This window comes from Nomascus leucogenys, unplaced genomic scaffold (assembly GCF_006542625.1).
Source record: "Nomascus leucogenys isolate Asia unplaced genomic scaffold, Asia_NLE_v1 Super-Scaffold_258, whole genome shotgun sequence".
Taxonomy (NCBI): Eukaryota; Metazoa; Chordata; class Mammalia; order Primates; family Hylobatidae; genus Nomascus; species Nomascus leucogenys.
This window is the reverse complement of record NW_022095769.1, coordinates 2,631,027-2,650,446: the sequence shown is the minus strand read 5'-3', so window position 1 is coordinate 2,650,446 and position 19,420 is coordinate 2,631,027. Positions and strand designations below refer to the sequence as shown.

The 19,420-nt window shown below is 46.6% G+C and overlaps 1 protein-coding gene across 2 annotated transcripts in view; it reads left to right on the top strand.

The window, feature by feature from the left end:
* The first annotated feature begins 11,959 nt into the window (after positions 1-11,959).
* Positions 11,960-19,420, top strand: part of CALCOCO2 (calcium binding and coiled-coil domain 2) — a 33,639-nt gene continuing 26,178 nt past the window's right edge. For both annotated transcript variants that reach the window (XM_030808064.1, XM_003278742.4), the window contains exon 1: positions 11,960-12,070. The gene's annotated coding sequence lies outside the window, so the exon portion shown is untranslated. The remainder of the gene's footprint in view (positions 12,071-19,420) is intronic.

Below are 19,420 nucleotides of genomic sequence, written 5' to 3'. Positions count from 1 at the left end.
TTTTGTTCCTAAGGCACCCACCTGACTAAATAGATAAATAGTAAAACAACAGTAAAACCCCCCGTAAGGTTGTTTGCTCTGCACTTCACACACAGCCTTTTCTCAGTTTGGGGTTCTTCCTTTAAGTAGTTAATGAAACAAAGAGAGATCCTGCTTCTGCTCCCTGAACCAAGGTCCCTCCTAGAAGCCCTTTCTTCCTGTGCCAGTCAAAATAATTTTTTTTTTTTTGAGACGGAGTCTTGCTCTGTCGCCCAGGCTGGAGTGCAGTGGCACGATCTCGGCTCACTGCAACCTCTCCCTCCTGGGTTCAAGCAATTCTCCCGCCTCAGCCTCCTGAGTAGCTGGAATTACAGACGCCCGCCACCATGCCCAGCTAATTTTTGTATTTTTAGTAGAGACGGCGTTTCACCATGTTGGCCAGGCTGGTCTCAAACTCCTGACCTCGTGATCCGCCCACCTCGGCATCCCAAAGTGGTGGGATTACAGGTGTGAGCCACTGCACCCGGCCAGAATAATTTTATTTTGTTTTTTTCAAGATGGAGTCTTGCTCTGTCGCCCAGGCTGGAGTACAGTGGCACGGTCATGACTCATTGAAGCCTCAAACTCCTGGGCTCAAGCAATCCTCCTGAGTAGCTAGGATTACAGGCTTCTACCACCATGCCTGGCTAATTTTTTAAAAAAACAATTTTGTAGAGATGGGATCTTGTTTGGTTGCCTCTCAAAATGTTGGGATCACAGGTGTGAGCCACTGTGCCCAGCCAAAATAAAGTCTTGATATGTGTACCAGGAATGAGGTAAGGAGTGGGAATGAGGCAAGGATGCTTAGGTAAAATTTTGCTTACCCCAGATTTCTTTTGCTTTAAGTCTGCAATGCATAAGAGAATGTTGTAGAAGTGTGTATAATCACAGAATTGGGCTTCTTTTAAATCAGAAGAGTTCTTAGAGACCTCCATGGCATTTGTCCTGTTTTCAGATGAGGAAACTGAGGCCCAGGAAAGTGAGATGGCTTTGCTCAAGGTTTGCAGTGGGGTCATAGAGTCCATTACCCCTTCCTCCACACGCTCTGCTATTAGTGAAATAGAAATAGCAATAGAAACTGCTGCCAAGCACCTCTTCTGAATCCTCTCCATTTTGATGTGTAACTGTATCTGATGGGGCTGAAAGAGCCCTTGGACAGGGGACTGCCCACCCATGAGCAGTGGAGCTCCCAGGTTTCTGGGGGGTTTTTTTGTTTTTGTTTTTGTTTTTTCAAGATGGAGTCTCGCCCTGTCACCCAGGCTGGAGTGCAGTGGCACAATCTCGGCTCACTGCAACCTCCGCCTCCCGGGTTCAAACAATTCTCCTGCCTCAGCCTCCTCAGCCTCCTGAGTAGCTGGGACTACAGGCACCCACCATCACACCTGGCTAATTTTTGTATTTTTAGTAGAGATGGGGTTTTGCCATGTTGGCCAGGCTGGTTTTGAGCTCTTGACCTCAGGTGATCCACCCGCCTCAGCCTCCCGAAGTGCTAGAATTATAGGCGTGAGCCACCGCATCCAGCTAATTTTTGTGTATTTTTAGTAGAGATGGGGGTTTCGCCACGTAGGCCAGGCTGGTCTTGAACTCCTGACCTCAGGTGATCTGCCCGCCTCGGCCTGCCAGAGTGCTGGGATTACAGGCAGTTTTCTGTTTTTATTTTGCCTTTCTTCTTCATCCTCCTCCACCTTCTGGGAAAACAAACTTTCCTGTTCATAGATGTTGTTTTGTTTTTTTTTTTCTTTTTGCCCTGTAAGGAAACAACGTGGCTGCTTTTAAAGCATCCTTGTCTTGGTGTAGATGGCCCTCAGACAAGTTCCATAGAAAGTGCCCTGATTAGCCGGGCTTAGTGGCTCATGCCTGTAATCCCAGCACTTTGGGACGCCGAGGGGGGCGGATTACTTGAGGTCAGGAGTTTGAGACCAGCTTGGCTAACATGGTGAAACCTTGTCTCCACTAAAAAAAACAAAAATTAGCCTGGCATGGTGGCAGGCGCCTGTTAATCCCAGGTACTCAGGAGGCTTAGGCAGGAGAATCACCTGAATCCGGGAGGCAGAGGTTGGCAATGAGCCAAGATCTTGCTGCTGCACTCCAGGCTGGATGACAGAGCGAGACTCTGTCTCAAAAAAAAAAACTATTTGGGCACCGTGACTCATGCCTGTAATCCCAGCACTTTGGGAGGTCAAGGAGAGCAGATTGCTTGAGTCCAAGAGTTCAAGACCAGCCTGGGCAATATGGAGAAACCCCGTCTCTACTAAAAATACAAAACTCAGCTGGGTGTGGTGGTGCACACTTGGAGCCCCAGCTACTTGGAGGCTAAGGGAGGAGGATTGCTTGAGTCTGGGAGGTGGAGGCTGCAGTGAACCAAGATCATGCCACTGCACTCCAGCCTGGGCAACAGAATGAGACCACAGATCAAAAAAATAAAATTGGGCTCGGTGCGGTGGCTCACACCTATAAGTGCAGCACTTTGGGAAGCCAAGGCAGGCAGATCACTTGAGGTCAGGAGTCCAAGACCAGCCTGGCCAACATGGTGAAACTCATCTCTACTAAGTATACAAAAATTAGCCGGGTGTGATGGCGGGCACCTGTAGTCCCAGCTACTCGGGAGGCTGAGGCAAGAGAATCACCTGAATCCAAGAGGCAGAGGTTGCAGTGAGCCAAGATGGTGCCATTGCACTCCAGCCTGGGCAACAAGAACGAAACTCCGTCTCAAAAAAAAATTTTTTTTAATAAACAGCTTAAATATTCAATTGTTAGAAAACGGTGAAGTAAATCATGGTAGAATCAATTATTTTATAGCAAAAAAGAAACTAACATATATGAAGTTTCATTGCACCGAGGAAGTTTTTTACTTAATAAAAGTAGTAAGTGAAAAAAATATAAAGGCTATGACTATGTCAAACATGTATTTACATGTTAAAAAAACTGAAAAAAAAAGAGAATTTTCTTAATAAACATAAAGCCAAGACTCTCATATAGATATAAAAATGAACACGTTAAGGATTTTACAGTTGACCCTTGAACCATGCAGGGGTTAGGAGCATCAACCCCCTATGCAGTTGAAAATCTGCAGATAACTTTTTTCTTTTTTTGGCAGACCTGGTGAACCGGAAGTTTTGGGTTGTTTTTTGGTTTGTTTGTTTTGTTTTTGTTTTTGAGATGAAGTCTTCCTATGATGCGCAGGGTAGTCTCTAACTCGTGGGTTTAAGTGATCGTGCCACCTCAACCTCCCAAGTAGCTGGGATTAAAAGTGCACACCACAGCACCCAGCTCTCCCGGTACTACTTTTGTTTGTTTTGCTTTTTGTTTTTGGGGTTTTTTTTTTTTTTTTTTGAGACGGAGCCTCACTCGGTCGCCCAGGTTGGAGTGCAGTGGCATCATCTCAGCTCACTACAAACTTCACTCCCCAGCTTCAAACCATTTTCCTGCCTCAGCCTCTGGAGTAGCTGGGATTACAGGCATGCACCACCTTGCCCAGCTAATTTTGAATTTTTAGTACAGACGGGGTTTCTCCACGTTGGTCAGGCGGGTCTTGAACTCCCGACCTCAGGTGATCCGCCCACCTCAGCCTCCCAAAATGCTGGGATTACAGGAGTTAGCCACCGCGCCCAGCCACAGATTCTCTTTGACCAAACTTTAGTTAGCCTCCTCTGAGCCCTCTTTGACCTTGGGCTTCCATGTCTGTCCTTGCTGAGTCTGATTTTAGCAAGAATCCTTTTTGCTTTTTGGCTTTTTTTTTTTTTTCCTTTTTGTGAAGAACCGAGTCTAGCTATATTGCCCAGGCAGGTCTCAAATTCCTGAGCTCAAGCTATCCTCCCGCCTCTGCCTCCCTAAAAGCTGGGATTACAGGCGTGAGCCACTGCACCCAACAGTTTTGGCAACATTCTTAAGGCAGTTTAAAGAGAACCCTCCACCCTTGATAACTGATCACCCTCAAAAACTGATCAAATTCCTCACCCCCCACTCTTTTTTTTTTTTTTTTTTTTTTTTGAGAGGGAGTCCTCACTGTCGCCAGGGCTGGAGTGCAGTGGCGCGATCTTGGCTCACTGCAACCTCCACCTCCTGGGTTCAAGCGATTCTCTTGCCTCAGCCTGCCAAGTAGCTGGGATTACAGGCGCCCGCCACCACGCCCAGCTAATTTTTTGTATTTTTAGTAGAGACGGGGTTTCACTATTTTGGCCAGGCTGGTCTCAAACTCCTGACCTTGTGATCCTCCCACCTTCACCTCCCAAAGTGCTGGGATTACAGGCGTGAGCCACTGCGCCCAGCCTCCCCCACTCTTGATATGTGATCAATCTCTAGCCTGCATTTGGCAAGAATCCTGTTAAGTTGGTTTAGCAAGAAATGCTCCCCGCCCCACTCTTGATGTCTCCTCTTAAAAATTTTCCATCCATGGATTTTCCTCACTCTGCTCCTTGCCTATAAATCCCATTTGTCCTTATTGTATTTGGAGTTGAGCACACTCTCTTTCGCCTATTGTAATGTCCCTAATGCAACAGTCCTGAATGAAGTCCTCCTTACTATTTTAACAGTCTTCAGAATGATTTTTTTCTTTAACATCTTTCCTATGAAGCCTTCCTTCTTGCCCCTAGGAAAAATTGATTCTGTGCTCTCTTAGCACTGTGTAAAAATTCCTTTTCTAAAGCCAATATCTTGGCCGGGTGCAGTGGCTCACGCCTGTAATCCCAGCATCTTGGGAGGCTGGGGCAGGCAGACTACCTGAGGCCAGGAGTTCGAGACCCACCTAGCTAATATGGCGAAACCCCGTCTCTACTAAAAAATATAAAAATTAGCTGGGCATGATGACGTGCGCCTGTAATCCCAGCTACTCAGGAGGCTGAGGCAGGGAGAATTGCTTGAACCCGGGAGGCAGAGGTTGCAGTGAGTGAGCTGAGATCGCACCACTGGACTCCAGCCTGGGCAACAGAGTGAGACTACATCTCAAAAAAATAAATAAATAAAGCCAATATCTTGTGGTATTATAGTCATTTATGTGTTTGTCTTCCCTTATACCTTGCTGAATTCTTCATTAAAAACATAATGAGGATAGTGGTTAAGAATGGGGCCAGGCGAGGTGGCTCACACCTGTATCCTAGCACTTTGGGAGGCCGAGGCAGAAGGATCACCTGAGGCCAGGAGTTCAAGACCCACCTGACCAACATAATGTGAGACCCCATCTCTAGAAAAAATAAAAAATTAGCCAGCTACGCTGGGTGCGGTGGCTCACGCCTGTAATCCCAGCACTTTGGGAGGCTGAGGTGGGCGGATCACGAGGTCAGGAGTTTGAGACCAGCCTGACCAACATGGTGAAACCCCATCTCTACTAAAAATACAAAAATTAGCTGGGCCTGGTGGTGCGCACCTGTAATCCCAGCTACTCAGGAGGCTGAGACAGGATAATCTCTTGAACCTGGGAGGCGGAGGCTGCAGGAGCCGAGATCACACCATTGCACTCCAGCCTGGGCAACAGGATAAGACTCTGTCTCAAAAAAAAAAAAAAAAAATTAGCCCGTTACAATGCTGCATGCCTATAGTCCCAGTTACTCAGGAGGCTGAGGTAGGGGCATTGCCTGGGCCCCAGAAGTTGAGGCTGCAGTGAGCGGTGATCATGACACTGAACTCCAGCCTGGTGACAGAGTGAGATCCTGTTGTTACTGGAAAGGAGTCCTGATCCAGACCCCAATGGAGGGTTCTTAGATCTCCAGCAAGAAAGAATTCGAGGTGAATCCATAGAGTGAGAGCAAGTTTATAAGGGAAGTAAAGGAATAAAAGAATGGCTACTCCATAGGCAGAGCAGCCTGGTGGGCTGCTGGTTGGATATTTTTATGGTTATTTATTTATTTATTTATTTTTGAGATGGAGTTTCACTCTTTTGCCCAGGCTGGAGTGCAGTAGCACAATGTTGGCTCACCGCAGCCTCCACTGCCCCCCACCCAACCGGTTCAAGCAATTTTCCTGCCTCAGCCTCTCAAGTAGCTGGGATTACAGGTGCCGCCACCACGCCCGGCTAATTTTTGTATTTTTAGTGGAGACGGGGTTTCACCATGTTGGCCAGGCTGGTCTCGAACGCCTGACCTCAGGTATCCACCCGCCACGGCCTCCCAAAGTGCTGGGATTACAGGTGTGAGTCACTGAGCCCAGCCTTTTTTTTTTTTTTTTTTTTTGAGATGGATTCTCGCTGTGTCGCCCAGGCTAGAGTGTAGTGGCGTGATCTTGGCTCACTGCAACCTCCGCCTCCTGGGTTGAAGCGATTCTCGTGCCTCAGCCTCCCGAGTAACTGGGACTACAGGCACGTGCCACCACGTCCAGCTAATTTTTTGTATTTTTAGTAGAGACAGGGTTTCACCGTGTTAGCCAGGATGGTCTCCATCTCCTGACCTTGTGATCCTCCCACCTTGGCCTCCAAAAGTGCTGGGATAACAGGCGTGAGCTACTACGGCCAGCCAGTTATTTCTTGATTATATGCTAAACAAGCGGTGGATAATTCATGAGTTTTCTGGGAAAGGGGTGGGAAATTCCTGGAACTGAGAGTTCTTCCCCTTTATAGACCATATAGGGTAAACATCCTGACGTTGCTATGGCATTTGTAAACTGTCATAGCGCTGGTAGGAGTGTCTTTTAGCCTGCTAATGAATTATAATTAGAGTATAATGAGCAGTGAGGACGACCTTTCATCGCCATCTTGGTTTTGGTGGGTTTTGGCTGGATTCTTTACTGCAACCTGTTTTATCAGCAAGGTCCTTATGATCTGTATCTTGTTCCAACCTCCGGTCTCATCCTGTGACTAAGAATGCCTAACCTCCTGGGAATGCAGCCCAGTAGGTCCCAGCTTTATTTTAGCCAGCCACTATTCAAGATGGAGTCACTCTGGTTCAAACACCTCTGATACTGTCTCTTTAAAAAAAAAAAAAAAGTGAAGAGTACAGTACTGGAGTCAGAATGCTTTGCTCAAATTCTTCTGATGGCACTTATTAGCTATGTGAGCGTGGGAAAATAATTTTATGTCTCTAAGCCTTGCTTTTGTCATCTATAAAATGCGAATAATAAAAATACTTCCCTTAGAAGAATGAAATGAGATAATATACTGTGTCATGCACAGAGTAACCACATACCCCCTCAGTCTTTTTTTTTTTTTTTTTTTTTTTTTTTTTGCCCTGAGACTTAACAGTTGAAGATAGAAGTGAAAGATTTTCTCTGTAGGTCTGAATATAAATTCCTATTCCTTCAATATCCAGTTATAAAGGCTTGCAGCTGCAGCTCTCCCTTGACGTTTCTATTAGAAATAAATCAGATTAAGGCCTGGCTCAGTGGCTCACGCCTGTAATCCCAGCACTTTGGGAGGCCGAGATGTACAGATTGTTTTTTCTTTGTTTGTTTGTTTTTTTAATTTTGAGACGGAGTCTCTCTCCATCACCCAGGCTGGAGTGCAGTGGCACGATCTCAGCTCACTGCAAGCTCCACCTCCCGGGTTCACGCCATTCTCCTGCCTCAGCCTCCTGAGTAGCTGGGACTACAGGCGCCCGGCTAATTTTTTGTATTTTTAGTAGAGACAGGGTTTCACCGTGTTAGCCAGGACAGTCTCAATCTCCTAACCTCGTGATCCGCCCGCCTCGGCCTCCCAAAGTGTGGGATTACAGGCGTGAGCCACCGCACCCAGCCCGAGATGCGCAGATTACTTAAGGTCAGGAGTTTGAGACCAGCCTGGCCAACATGGTGAAACCCCGTCTCTACTAAAAATACAAAAATTATCTGGGCATGGTGGCATGCACCTGTAATCCCAGCTACTTGGGAGGCTGAGGCAGGAGAATCACTTGAGCCCAGGAGGTGGAGGTTGCAGTGAGCTGAGATCACACCACAGCACTCCAGCCTGGGTGACAGAGCAAGACTCCACCTCAGTAAATAAATAAATAACTATATAAATACGTAAATCAGACTAGCCTGGGCATGGTGGTTTATACCTATAATCCCAGCACTTTGGGAGACTGAGGCAGGAGGATCACTTGAGCCCAAGAGTTCGAGACCAGCCTGGGCAACACAGTGAGACCCCATCTCTACGACCCCATCTCTACTTAAAAAAAATAAATAAATAAAAAAAACAGGTGCAGTGGCTCATACCTGTAATACCAGCACTTTGGGATGCCAAGGCAGGTGGATCACCTGAGGTCAGGAGTTCAAGACCAGCCTGGCCAACATGGTAAAACCCTGTCTCTACTAAAAATACAAAAATTAGCCTGGCATGGTGGTGGGCACCTGTAATCCCAGCTACTTGGGAGGCTGAGGCAGGAGAATTGCTTGAACCCTGGAGGCAGAGGTTGCAGTGAGCTGAGATCATGCCACTGCACTCCAGCCTGGGCAACAAAGGGAGACTCCGTGAAAGAAAAAGACAGACGGGGAGTGGGGGGGGAGAGAGAGAGAGAGAGAGAGAAATCGGACTAACTGTTTTATTTTGTGCTATTGAATTTAGGTGCTGAAAATATCAACAAAATAACCTGTTGATAAAACAAAGTCTAGTTTATCCTTACTGCAATGAGAAGAGCACTACTTTGACAGAGTTGTGGAGGCTTAAAGTAGGGAACACATAGTGGTATATATTGAGTCTTTGAAATTTGGTTTAAGTGTAGGCTCTTTCAATGCGGGTTGGGGGTTGATTAGGATGGGGTAAGGATCATGATACAATCATTTAGGATTGGTAGACACAACAAAGAGAGTATTTTCAGGCCAGTGGTTGTATAAACACCCAACGAGCTCTTGTCCACTGCTCAGACAGAGCCAATTTATCAAGACGGGAATTGTAATAGGGAAAGAGTTTAATACCCATAGAACCAGCTAAATGAGAGAGCGGAATTTTATTATTATTCAAATCAGTCTCTCTGAAAATTTGGAGGCTGGGTTTTTTAAAGATAGTTTGGCCGGCAGGGGGCTAGGGAATGGATGCTGCTAATTGGTTGGGGATGCAAATCACAGGGTTATGGAAAATATTTCTTGTGTGCTAAGTCTGTTTCTGGATGGGGAGTCACAGGACCAGTTAAGAGTCCTGGGTTCTGGTGGAGCCATCTGATTGTCAGAAATGCCAAAGTCTGAAAGGATCTATCAAGAGCCCAATCTTAGGTTCTACGATAGTGATGTTATTTATGAGAGTAATTGGGAAAGTTGTAAATCTTGTGACCTCCAGAATAATAGCTGGTAATAATTTAACTATGCCAACATTTTAGCAGAATTCAGTCCTCTCTCATAATTCTAAATCTGTGGCCTTTTATTAGTTTTATAAAGGCAAGTTTAGTTTTGGGAAGGGCTATTTTTATTTATGTTTTTCTTTCTGAGACAAGGTCTCGCTCTATTGCCCAGGCTCGAGTGCAGTGGTGCAACCACTGCTCATTGCAACCTCAAACTCCTGGGCTCAAGTGATCTTCCTACCTCATCCTCCTGAGTAGATGGGACTGCAGGCTGGAGTGCAAAGGCGCAATCTCGGTTCACTGCAACCTCCGCAATCTTGGTTCACTGCAACCTCCACCTCCTGGGTTCAAGCGATTCTCTTGCCTCACCCTCCGGAGTAGCTGGGATTATAGATGCCTGCCACCATGCCCAGCTAACTTTTGTATTTTTAGTAGAGATTGGGTTTCACCATGTTGGCCAGGCTGGTCTCAAACTCCTGACATCGTGATCCGCCCGCCTCGGCCTCCCGAAGTGCTGGAATTACAGGCATGAGCCACCATGCCCGGCCGGCCTTCATTTTTAATTTACTGAAATAGTTATCATGTTAATGGAGACAATAAGCTGTGTGGGTGCAGATGGTTTTCATTCTCAGTGCTTTTAGAAAATCTAATAAGTAAAATTAAGGGAAATGTATCCAGGATACTGAGGGCACTTGTCCCTGCAGACCGAGTTTAAAATGGAAGATATTATTTTGGTAACTCAGAAGGTGATTTGAACTTTAGACGAATGACCCACTTCCTGGCTTACTCATCATTTCCCACCATCCATTCATCTCAGTTGAATGCCACCAGTCTTGTGAGGAAGCAGATTAGGAATGCTCATTCCCGCCGGGTGTGGTGGCTCATGCCTGTAATCCCAGCACTTTGGGAGGCCAAGGCGGGTGGATCACAAGGTCAGAAATTCGAGACCAGCCTGGCCAATATGGTGAAACCCTGTCTCTACTAAAAATACAACAATTAGCCGGGCATGGTGGCGGACGCCTGTAGTCCCAGCTACTCAAGAGGCTGAGGCAGGAGAATCGTTTGAACCCGGGAGGTGGAGGTTGCAGTGAGCCCAGATCATGCCACTGCACTCCAGCCTAGGCTACAGGGCAAGACTCTGTCTCGAAAAAAAAAAAAAAAAAGGAATGCTCATTCCCCTGCCTGAAATCTAAAGCTGCTTCAGAGGCATAAATTTTCTGGTCAGATGGCAGAGAAAAATTTCTTTCCACATTTAAACAGTGGAAGAAGGGGCACTTCCAAATTTAATCTTTCATAGACAGCATATACAGCATTTAACATCTTCTGGATGTTAAAGAAAAAAATATTCTGACAATTGTTAAAACGGCAAGGAAGAATTTATTCAGGACCAAAGGGGAGATTATGCTGCACTCTGAATACAATAATGACAAGTGGGATTTATAGCCAACAAGCAGAGTGAGGGGTCACTGCATGGAAAATTACTAAAAGGAGATTCTTGTTAAACCAACTTAACAGGCCTCTTGTTGAAGGCAGGCCAGGGTGATTAGATATTAAGGATGGGGGACTTTCTTTAAATTGACTTAGCAGAATTCTTTTCTTACTGAGTTTATTTTATTTTATTTATTTATTTTTTTTTGAGACAGGGTCTCGCTCTGTCTCCCAGACTGGAGTGCAGTGGTGTGATCATGGCTTTCGGCAGCCTCCACCTCCCAGGCTCAAGTGATCCTACCACCTCAGCCTCTTAAGTAGCTGGGACTACAGGGGCGCACTGCCACGCCCGGCTATTTTTTTTTATTTTTTGTAGAGACAGGGTCTCCCCATCTTGTCCAGGCTGATCTGAAACTTCTGGGCTCAAGAGATCTCCCACCTCGGCCACCCAAAGTGTTGGATTACAGGCGTGAGCTACTGTGCCCGGCCATGAGTTTATTCTCTTTTTTCTTTTTGAGACGGAGTTCAAGGCCAGCCTGGCCAACGTGGTGAAACCCCGATTCTACTAAAAATGCAAAAAAATGAGCCAGGCATGGTGGCGGGCACCTGTAACCCCAGCTACTGGGGAGGCTGAGGCACGAGAATAGCTTGAACTCAGGAGGCAGAGGTTGCACTGAGCCGAGATTGCCCCGCTGCACATCAGCCTGGGCAACAGAGTGAGACCCTGTCTCAAAAAAAATAAAGACTCTTCGTGAAGTAGTATTAAGTGGAGCCAGGAGAAAAATGAAGATGACCTCTTAATGGCCCTTCAAATGTATAAAGCTTTCTCGTTCAGGGAAGAAAGACATAAAGGTGTAGCCCGGGCACGATGACTCAGGTCTGTAATCCCAACACTTTGGGAGGCCGAGGCAGTTGGACCTCTTGAGCCCAGGAGTTCAAGACCAGCCTAGGCAACATGGCAAAACCCCATCTCTACTAAAAATACAAAAATTAGCCTGGTGTGGTGGCGGGCGCCGTATGGGCACCATGGTTGTCCCAGTTACTCAGGAGGCTGAAGTGGGAGGATCACCTGAGCCCGGGAGGTCGGGGCTGCAGTGAGCCGTGTTCGCACCACTGCACTCTAGCCTGGACGACAGAAAAAGAAAAAAGAAATAAAGGTATAAAAGAAAAAAAAGAAAAGTAAACAGCTTCTTCCAGGGGATGAAGTAGGTTTCTTTCGGTGAGATCGCTGCTCAGGACTTAGGAGAGCCATCAACGGCAGAGGACCACTCCTGGGGCCCGGTCACCTGAGCACTACAAGTCCCAGCAAGCGCCGCGCGGGGGGCGGGGCTTGCTGACCTTTGTGACGTGTGGGCGGGGCCAGGCGGGACGGGCTCTCCCTCGGGTGCTTAGACCCGCCACCGTCCCACTCTGCCCTGTTGCTGTCGCGCCGCTGCTGGCTGCTGTCCCTGGTGAGTGCCTCAAGTGGAAAGGGGCAGTTAGATCCTCGGGGTGCCCACATTCAGACTTGCAGTCCTGAGAAGGGGCCACGGGGGTAGAGGTGTGGCAGGTTTCGGTTCTCACCGCAGTTCACCCTCTGGGGTGATAGTGGGAGTGGTGTTCTGAAGGCCCTGGAGCCCCTCCCGCGGCCCGGGAGGGTTGCGGGGCAGTTTTGTCCTGCGGAGGGCAGCGCTGCAGTGCTGTGTGGCAGGGTAGGAGGCTCCTTGGGCAGAAGTGACACCCCTGGCGGCGGCGAGGGTCTTGAGGCGGCGGCTGCCGCCCCACGGGTCGTGGCGTCCCGTCCCCTCCCGCGGGCCCAGGCTGTGGTGGTTCCGTAATCCCTCTCCTGGATGTCATCGCCGTTGGCTTCGAGGCGGAGGTGGAGCCTTGCTGCGTCACCCTGAGCAAGTTACTTTCTTTTTGGGCCTCAGTGTCCCCCTTTACGAGTAGGTTTGATCCCTGAAGCGCCTTGCCTTTTGCATGCTGCAGCTGTCGGAGAAGACGTTCTAGGCAGGAGGAGAGAAGGTGTCGTGACCTGCCTCTTTACAGTTAATCCATTGCCCCTCCACCACTGACCCAGCTTAGTTTGGGAGCTAATGTTCCCACTCGTATATTATTTCAACCCCATTGGACGTGTTAACTCTTTTCTATCACTTGCATTCTTGCTTCACATGCAAGCCAACAAGTGGCCATGGTTGGAGCTGAGTAAAACACCATTGCAAGTAAAGGACTTTATGTGGTAGGTCTTTGTAGCTTGTGGAGAATACATGATTAAGGAATATCCAGATGGCTCAGTTTCCCAGGTATTTTCAAGGGACCTGGAAACTCTATCCTTTGGCAGACATGACAGCTGTGGAATGGAAAGGGCCTTGAAAAAGGTAGTCAATAATCCTGAGTTACCTGGCAGTAACAGGTCATATTGTCTTTCGAGTCAGATAGTACATCTGTGGCTCTTTAAAAATTTAATTTGGCTGACTAGGCGCAGTGGCTCACGCCTGTAATCTCAGCACTTTGGGAGGCCCAGGCGGGTGGATCACCTGAGGTCAGCAGTTCAAGACCAGCTTGGCAAACATAGCAAAACCCTGTCTTTACTAAAAATACAAAAATTAATGGGGCGTGGTGGCGGGTGCCTGTAATCCCAGCTACTTGGGCGGCTGAGGCAGGAGAATCGCTTGGACCCAGATGGCGGAGGGTGCGGTGCGCCGAGATGGCGCCACTGCACTCCAGCCTGGGCAACAGAGTGAGACTCTGTCTCAAAAAACAAAAAACAAACAAAAATTTAATTTGGCAGTATATATTGATAGCATGTCATGTATCCTTAATTTTTTTTAGATGAAAAGAGAGTTAAATGAACTCTTTCACTTCTTTTTTCGTTCACTTAGGATCATCATTATATCAGGCAAGGTCCTTGAAGATTTTCTAGCCTTAGCCATGCATTTTACTGATGAGGAAACAGGCCAGAAAAGGGTAGTGTGACTTGGCCAAACTCTCAGAGTGGCAGAACTAAGATAGGAACCCAGCTCCCTTGGCTGTTAGCCTAGTCCCCTTTCCACCACACTTCAAACACTGTCACTGCCCATGTCACAGGGACATGGCATTTTAGAATCACCCCTGTCAAGGGAAAAGTGGATGGTCTCAGTAAAATGGAGATTAGTACACAGCTTTGAGCCTTTCAGAGTTTCCAGTTGCCCGCACCTGATGTCCCAGAACTATTTTTTCCATCTTCCCCTAGAACTAGTGCCCGCACTATGGTGGTATGGATGTGAGATGAGGCCTGTTTAGAACAGGCTGGACAGCAAATTCAAACAATTGTTAATGAATAGTAATAAAGGCCTCCTGGGGTGTAAAATTTTTGTAAGACACTCTGAAACATTTTCATATTTTAGGTAAGGGTCTAGAATTAACTTGGAAATTTTGGGCTAGAGCAAATGGCTGGATAATTTGAAGACCAGTGATTGTGTCTTTGCTTTTGCTACCTGTTTCAGGGCCATCTACACACACTCATAGTATCCACTGCCGGTATTCTTTAAGGCTGGTTATGTGTGAGCATTTCTGCCATGGCCAGGGAGAAATGGGATGCAAATCAATTCATCCATTTTTGCTAATTGCTAATCGTTTAGAAAGTAAAGTAAGCAGAAGTCCCAGCACAGTGGCTCACGCCTGTAATCCCAGCACTTTGGGAGGCCGAGGTGGGCGGATCACAAGGTCAGGAGTTAGAGACCAACCTGGCCAACATAGTGAAACTCCGTCTCTACTAAAAATACAAAAATTAACCGGACATGGTGGCACGCGCGTGTAGTCCCTGGAGGCTGAGGCAGGAGAATCACTTGAACCCGGGAGGCAGAGGTTGTGGTGAGCTGAGATGGCACCACTGCACTCCAGCCTGGGCAACAGAGAGAGACTCTGTCTCAAAAAAAAAAAAAGTAAGCAGAAAGATAAAGGAATCCAATTAAATTGAGTTTGACTTTTATGTTTTACTGTTCTCAAATGAAGAATTGATTTGCATGTCTTTCTTGCCTGTAGAAGCATTTGATTTCCTTCTGTGAACTAATCTGTAGTCTTCATTTCTCTTGAAATATATGCCCACTGGTATAAAAGGCTAATGTAAACATGTTGGCCATTTAAAAAATTTTCTGCTAAAAGCCTATCAGTGTAGTTTGCAGATGCAGTTAGAAAGAGCAGAAGTAGGCTGGGCATGGTGGCTCATGCGTGTAATCCCAGCACTTTGGGAGGCTGAGGCGGATGGATCGCCCGAGTCCAGGAGTTCAAGACCAGCCTGGGCAACATGGCGAAACCCTGTCTCTACAAAAATACAAAAATTAGCCAGGCATGTGCCTAGGGTCCCAGCTACTCCAACTGAGGTGAGAGGATTGCTTGAGCCAGGGATGTCAAGGCTGCAGTGAGCCGCATTCATGCCATTGCACTCCAGCCTGGATGACAAAGCAAGACCCTGTGTCAAAAAAAAAAAGCAAGAGCAGAAGTAGAACAGGCTGCTGTTCCTTTTCTTCAGGAAGACATAAGAGGATGTATGTCCTCATGGAACAGCCCTGGGAGTAGTATATTAGGCTTGAAAAGCTCATTAGATGAAAATGTGTCAGGTTTTCTTGGAAGCTAGGAGACAGTTCAGGGGACTTATTTAAAAATACTTCCCCATTATTGCCTGCTCCTCTGAGGGCCCTAATCCTTTTGGAAACTGAGCTGAAAAAAAGGTAACGACCATGTCAGAGGCCAAATAAAGTTGCCTCTGACAGTTTGTGGAATTTGTGCATTATTTACCCATGCTTGATAGTTTTGTTTTTGAAAATCCCTATTTGTTTTCTCTGTTCACTCCTTATGTGGCCAATCTTTGATTTGAGAGTTGGAATAAGGAATTAGGTAGAATACCACTTTATAATTTCTAGGGGACCTGGCTCGTCCCACTAATTTTCCATAACTCAGTAGTTCTCTGGGCTTCTAAATTTAACTTTTGCTCTTCTTATATTTCTTCTCTTTTCTTTACCTCTATGAATTGCTGCCAAATTAGAAATGGATGGTAGACAGGTTCTATAGTGGGAAAGGTGGTTAAAGGAGGAGAAGTTGATGCTTAAGTCATTTTAATTTTCATAGGCCAGGTGTAGTGACTCACACCTGTAATCACAGCACTTTGGGAGGCCAATGCGGGAGGATTTCTTGAGTCCAGGAATTCAAGACCAGCCTGGACAACATAGGGAGACCCTATCTCTACAAAAATACAAAAATTAGCTGGGCATGGTGGCGCATACCTATAGTTCCAGCTACTTGGGAGGTTGAGGTGGAGGATCACTGGAGCCTGGGAGGTTGAGGCTGCAGTGAGCCATGGCTGTGCCACTGTACTCCAGCCTGGGTGACAGAGTGAGACCCTGCCCCCCGGCCCAAAAAAATTCTCTTTACATATCTTCCGTCCCCTGTCCACAAATACTCATTTCTAGACTACTTTGTCAGAAAGGTAATTTCCCAAGTCATTGTTGGAGCCCATTTCTCCCAGGAATTTTATCACTGGGAGGAAAGGAAGACTAAAGATTACTGACCTTAAAACTCAGTAGATGCCCTCCCTCCAGGAAAAGCTGGAATACTTTCTCACTGACCAAGTTCGGGTTGGCATGGTTATGTTCTAGTTTACTCATGGCCCTTTGTGTCCACAGCTTGGTAAAAAGGAGAGAAGAGAAGGCACTGCTGTTCTCATCTACTTGCCTCCTCAAACCCTTCCCCAGCCTTGGCAGAGGAGAATTTTAACCTTATTTCAAGAATGATTGAGTTCTCAATACCCCACGTGCCATTGGATGCCCTCTGAGTCCCTTCTGGGAAGGTGATGAGATTTCTGAAATGGGAAACTCCATGGGGTCTTTTGCATTTTTGATAAGGAACCAAAGCCGTTCACTTTTCCAGACAGATTATTAGGTTTTCAGGTGAATGAAAAGAGCTAGAATTTCCTTTGACTATACACTGAACATGAGCTCTTTCGTGTTGTCTATATATGTGCTGTCCTTTCTTAAGTGTTCTGCTTATGAGTTAACTTAGATTGGTTGTTTTTCTTTTCTTTTCTTTTTTTTTTTGAGACAGAGTTTTTTGCTCTTGTTGCCCAGGCTGGAGGGCAGTGGCGTAATCTCGGCTCACTGCAACCTTCGCCTCCTAGGTTCAAGTGATTCTCTTGCCTCAGCCTCCTGAGTAGCTTGGATTACAGGCGCCCACCACCACGCCTGGCTAATTTTTTGTATTTTTAGTAGAGACGGGGTTTCACCATGTTGGCCAGGCTGGCCTCAAACTCCTTACCTCAAGTGACCCACCCACCTCAGCCTCCCAAAGTCCTGGGATTACAGGTGTGAGCCATGGCGCACGGCCAGATTGGTTGTTTTTCTAGTAATGAAAGAGAAACTATACCAAGCTACCCCATGCCCTTAGCTGGTCTTGCCTTTCAGAGTAGCATCCATTTTCACAACAGCTTGCCAGAGTTTGAGTGTGTATAAGGTAGGTAATGGAGTGTGAATTTGATGGGTCCTTAAGGAAATCAAATCTGTTCCTTTTGGTTTTTTGGCACCATGCCACTTGAACCAGCCATGCCAGCTGAACCAGCCATACCAAGAAGTGACTTAGCACTTGGAGATTATCATCTCCTCACCCTATTTTAGAAAAGAGAAAGCTGAGAAACAGCAGTTTCTCCAAGGATAACCAACAAATTAAGAGGGCTTAAAAAAATAAAACATACACACTCTTAGCCCCAGAGTCACCCTTACCTACAAATCCCCTTCCTTTTTTACTTTTTGATGAATGATGTGCATATCTTGTTAGTTCATTTATCCAACAAATACTTAATCAGTGATTACTACACCTTAGGCATTGTGTTATGTATACAATGGTGATAGTGTTGTGAAGGAAAAGAAATGGGAGTAAGGTACTTGGTACCTGTGTACAATGAGGGTTTCTCTTGGATGCTGTGGGAGAGTGGGCAGGGAGGTTTCTCAGCTTGCAGACCCTTTATTTCCAAGTGGTCTACCGTCATATGGAGGCCAGCATATGAGAGGCAGTCCCTGAAGTCACTCTTTTTTTTTTTTTTTTTTTTTTGGAGATAGAGTTTTGCTCTTGTTGCCCAAGCTGGAGTGCAATGGTGCAATCTCGGCTCACTGCAACCTCCGCCTCCCAGGTTCAAGCTATTCTGCCTCAGCCTTCCAAGTAGCTGGGATTACAGATGCATGCCACCACGCCCAGCTAATTTTTTGTATTTTTAGTAGAAATGGGGTTTCACCATGTTAGCCAGCCTGGTCTTGAACTCCTGACCTCAGGTGATCTGCCTGCCTTGGCCTCCCAGTGCTGGGATTACAGGCATGAGCTACCACGCCCAGCACTCAGAAGAACACCCTTACCTGAGTGTTCTTCATGATCCGCAAAGGACAAGTTAAGTAATTTTACATGCACAGATAAATTGGTGCTCCAGGCTTAGGACAGAAGGGATATGCTGGCCTCCATATGACAGTAGACCACTTGGAAATACAGGGTCTGCAAGCTGAGAAACCTCACTGCCCACTCTCTCATACCATCCAAGAGAAACCCTCATTGTACACAGGTAACAGTTTATTATAGGGAAAAATCTTGACTTAGATTGGAATGTGAACTCTCCCCCACCTTTGAAAAACTCTTTTGAGCCGGGCATGGTGGCTCACACCTGTAATCCCAGCACTTTGGGAGGCTGAGGTGTGTGGATCACCTGAGGTCAGGAGTTCAAGACCAGCCTGGCCAACATGGTGAAACCCTCTCTGTACTAAAAATACAAAAAATTAGCTGGGCATGGTGGTGTGCACCTGTAGTCCCAGCTACTCAGGAGGCTGAAGCAGGAGAATTGCTTGAACCCTGGAGGTGGAGGTTGCAGTGAGCTGAGATACTGCCACTGCACTCCAGCCTGGGGAACAGAGCGAAACTCTGTCTAAAAAAAAAAAAATGGAAAGAAAAACTTTTGAGGTTTGAGGTTGAGGATGTGGCTAAACTGTGTCACAAACCAGAAAGTCAATGCATTTTTTAGTTCCTTAACTCAATTTCAAGAATAGACAGTTTAGTGCTCCAAAGTCCTGTTGCCTTCTTTATGAAAAAACTGACTTCTGGGGAGTTGGAAGAGCAGTCCTGGTTGCTTAGGCTTCAAAGTAAAACCAGTAAATAGATAGGATGGGGCTAGAAGAAGTATTATGGTTGTTTGGGGGGTCTTGTTTTTTGGTTATTGTACTTATTTATTTTTAAAAATTATATGTGTGCCAGCCGGGCGCAGTGGCTCACGTAGTAGCAGGACGAGCCACAGACAAAACTCCTCAGACATGAGTTAACGAAGGAAGGGTTTTATTCGGCCGGGGGCGACAGCAAGACTCCTGTCTCGAGCCGAGCTCCCGGAGTGAGCAATTCCTGTCCCTTTTAAGGGCTCACAACTCTAACGGGGTGCGTGTGAGAGGGTCGTGATCTATTGAGCAAGCAGGCGGTACATGACTAGGGGCTGCATGCACCTGTAATTAGATTGGAACAAAACAGGATAGGGATTTTCACAGTGCTTTTCTATACAATGTCTGTAATCTATAGATAACATAACTGATTAGGTCAGGAGTCGATCTTTAACTACGAGGCCCAGGGTGTGGCGCTGGGCTGTCTGCTTGTGGATTTCATTTCTGCCTTTTAGTTTTTACTTTTTTTTTCTTTGGAGACAGAAATTGGGCATAAGACAATATGAGGGGTGGTCTCCTCCCTTAACATCTGTAATCTCAGCACTTTGGGAGGCATCACGAGGTTAGGAGATCAAGACCATCCTGTCTAACACGGTGAAATTTGTCTAC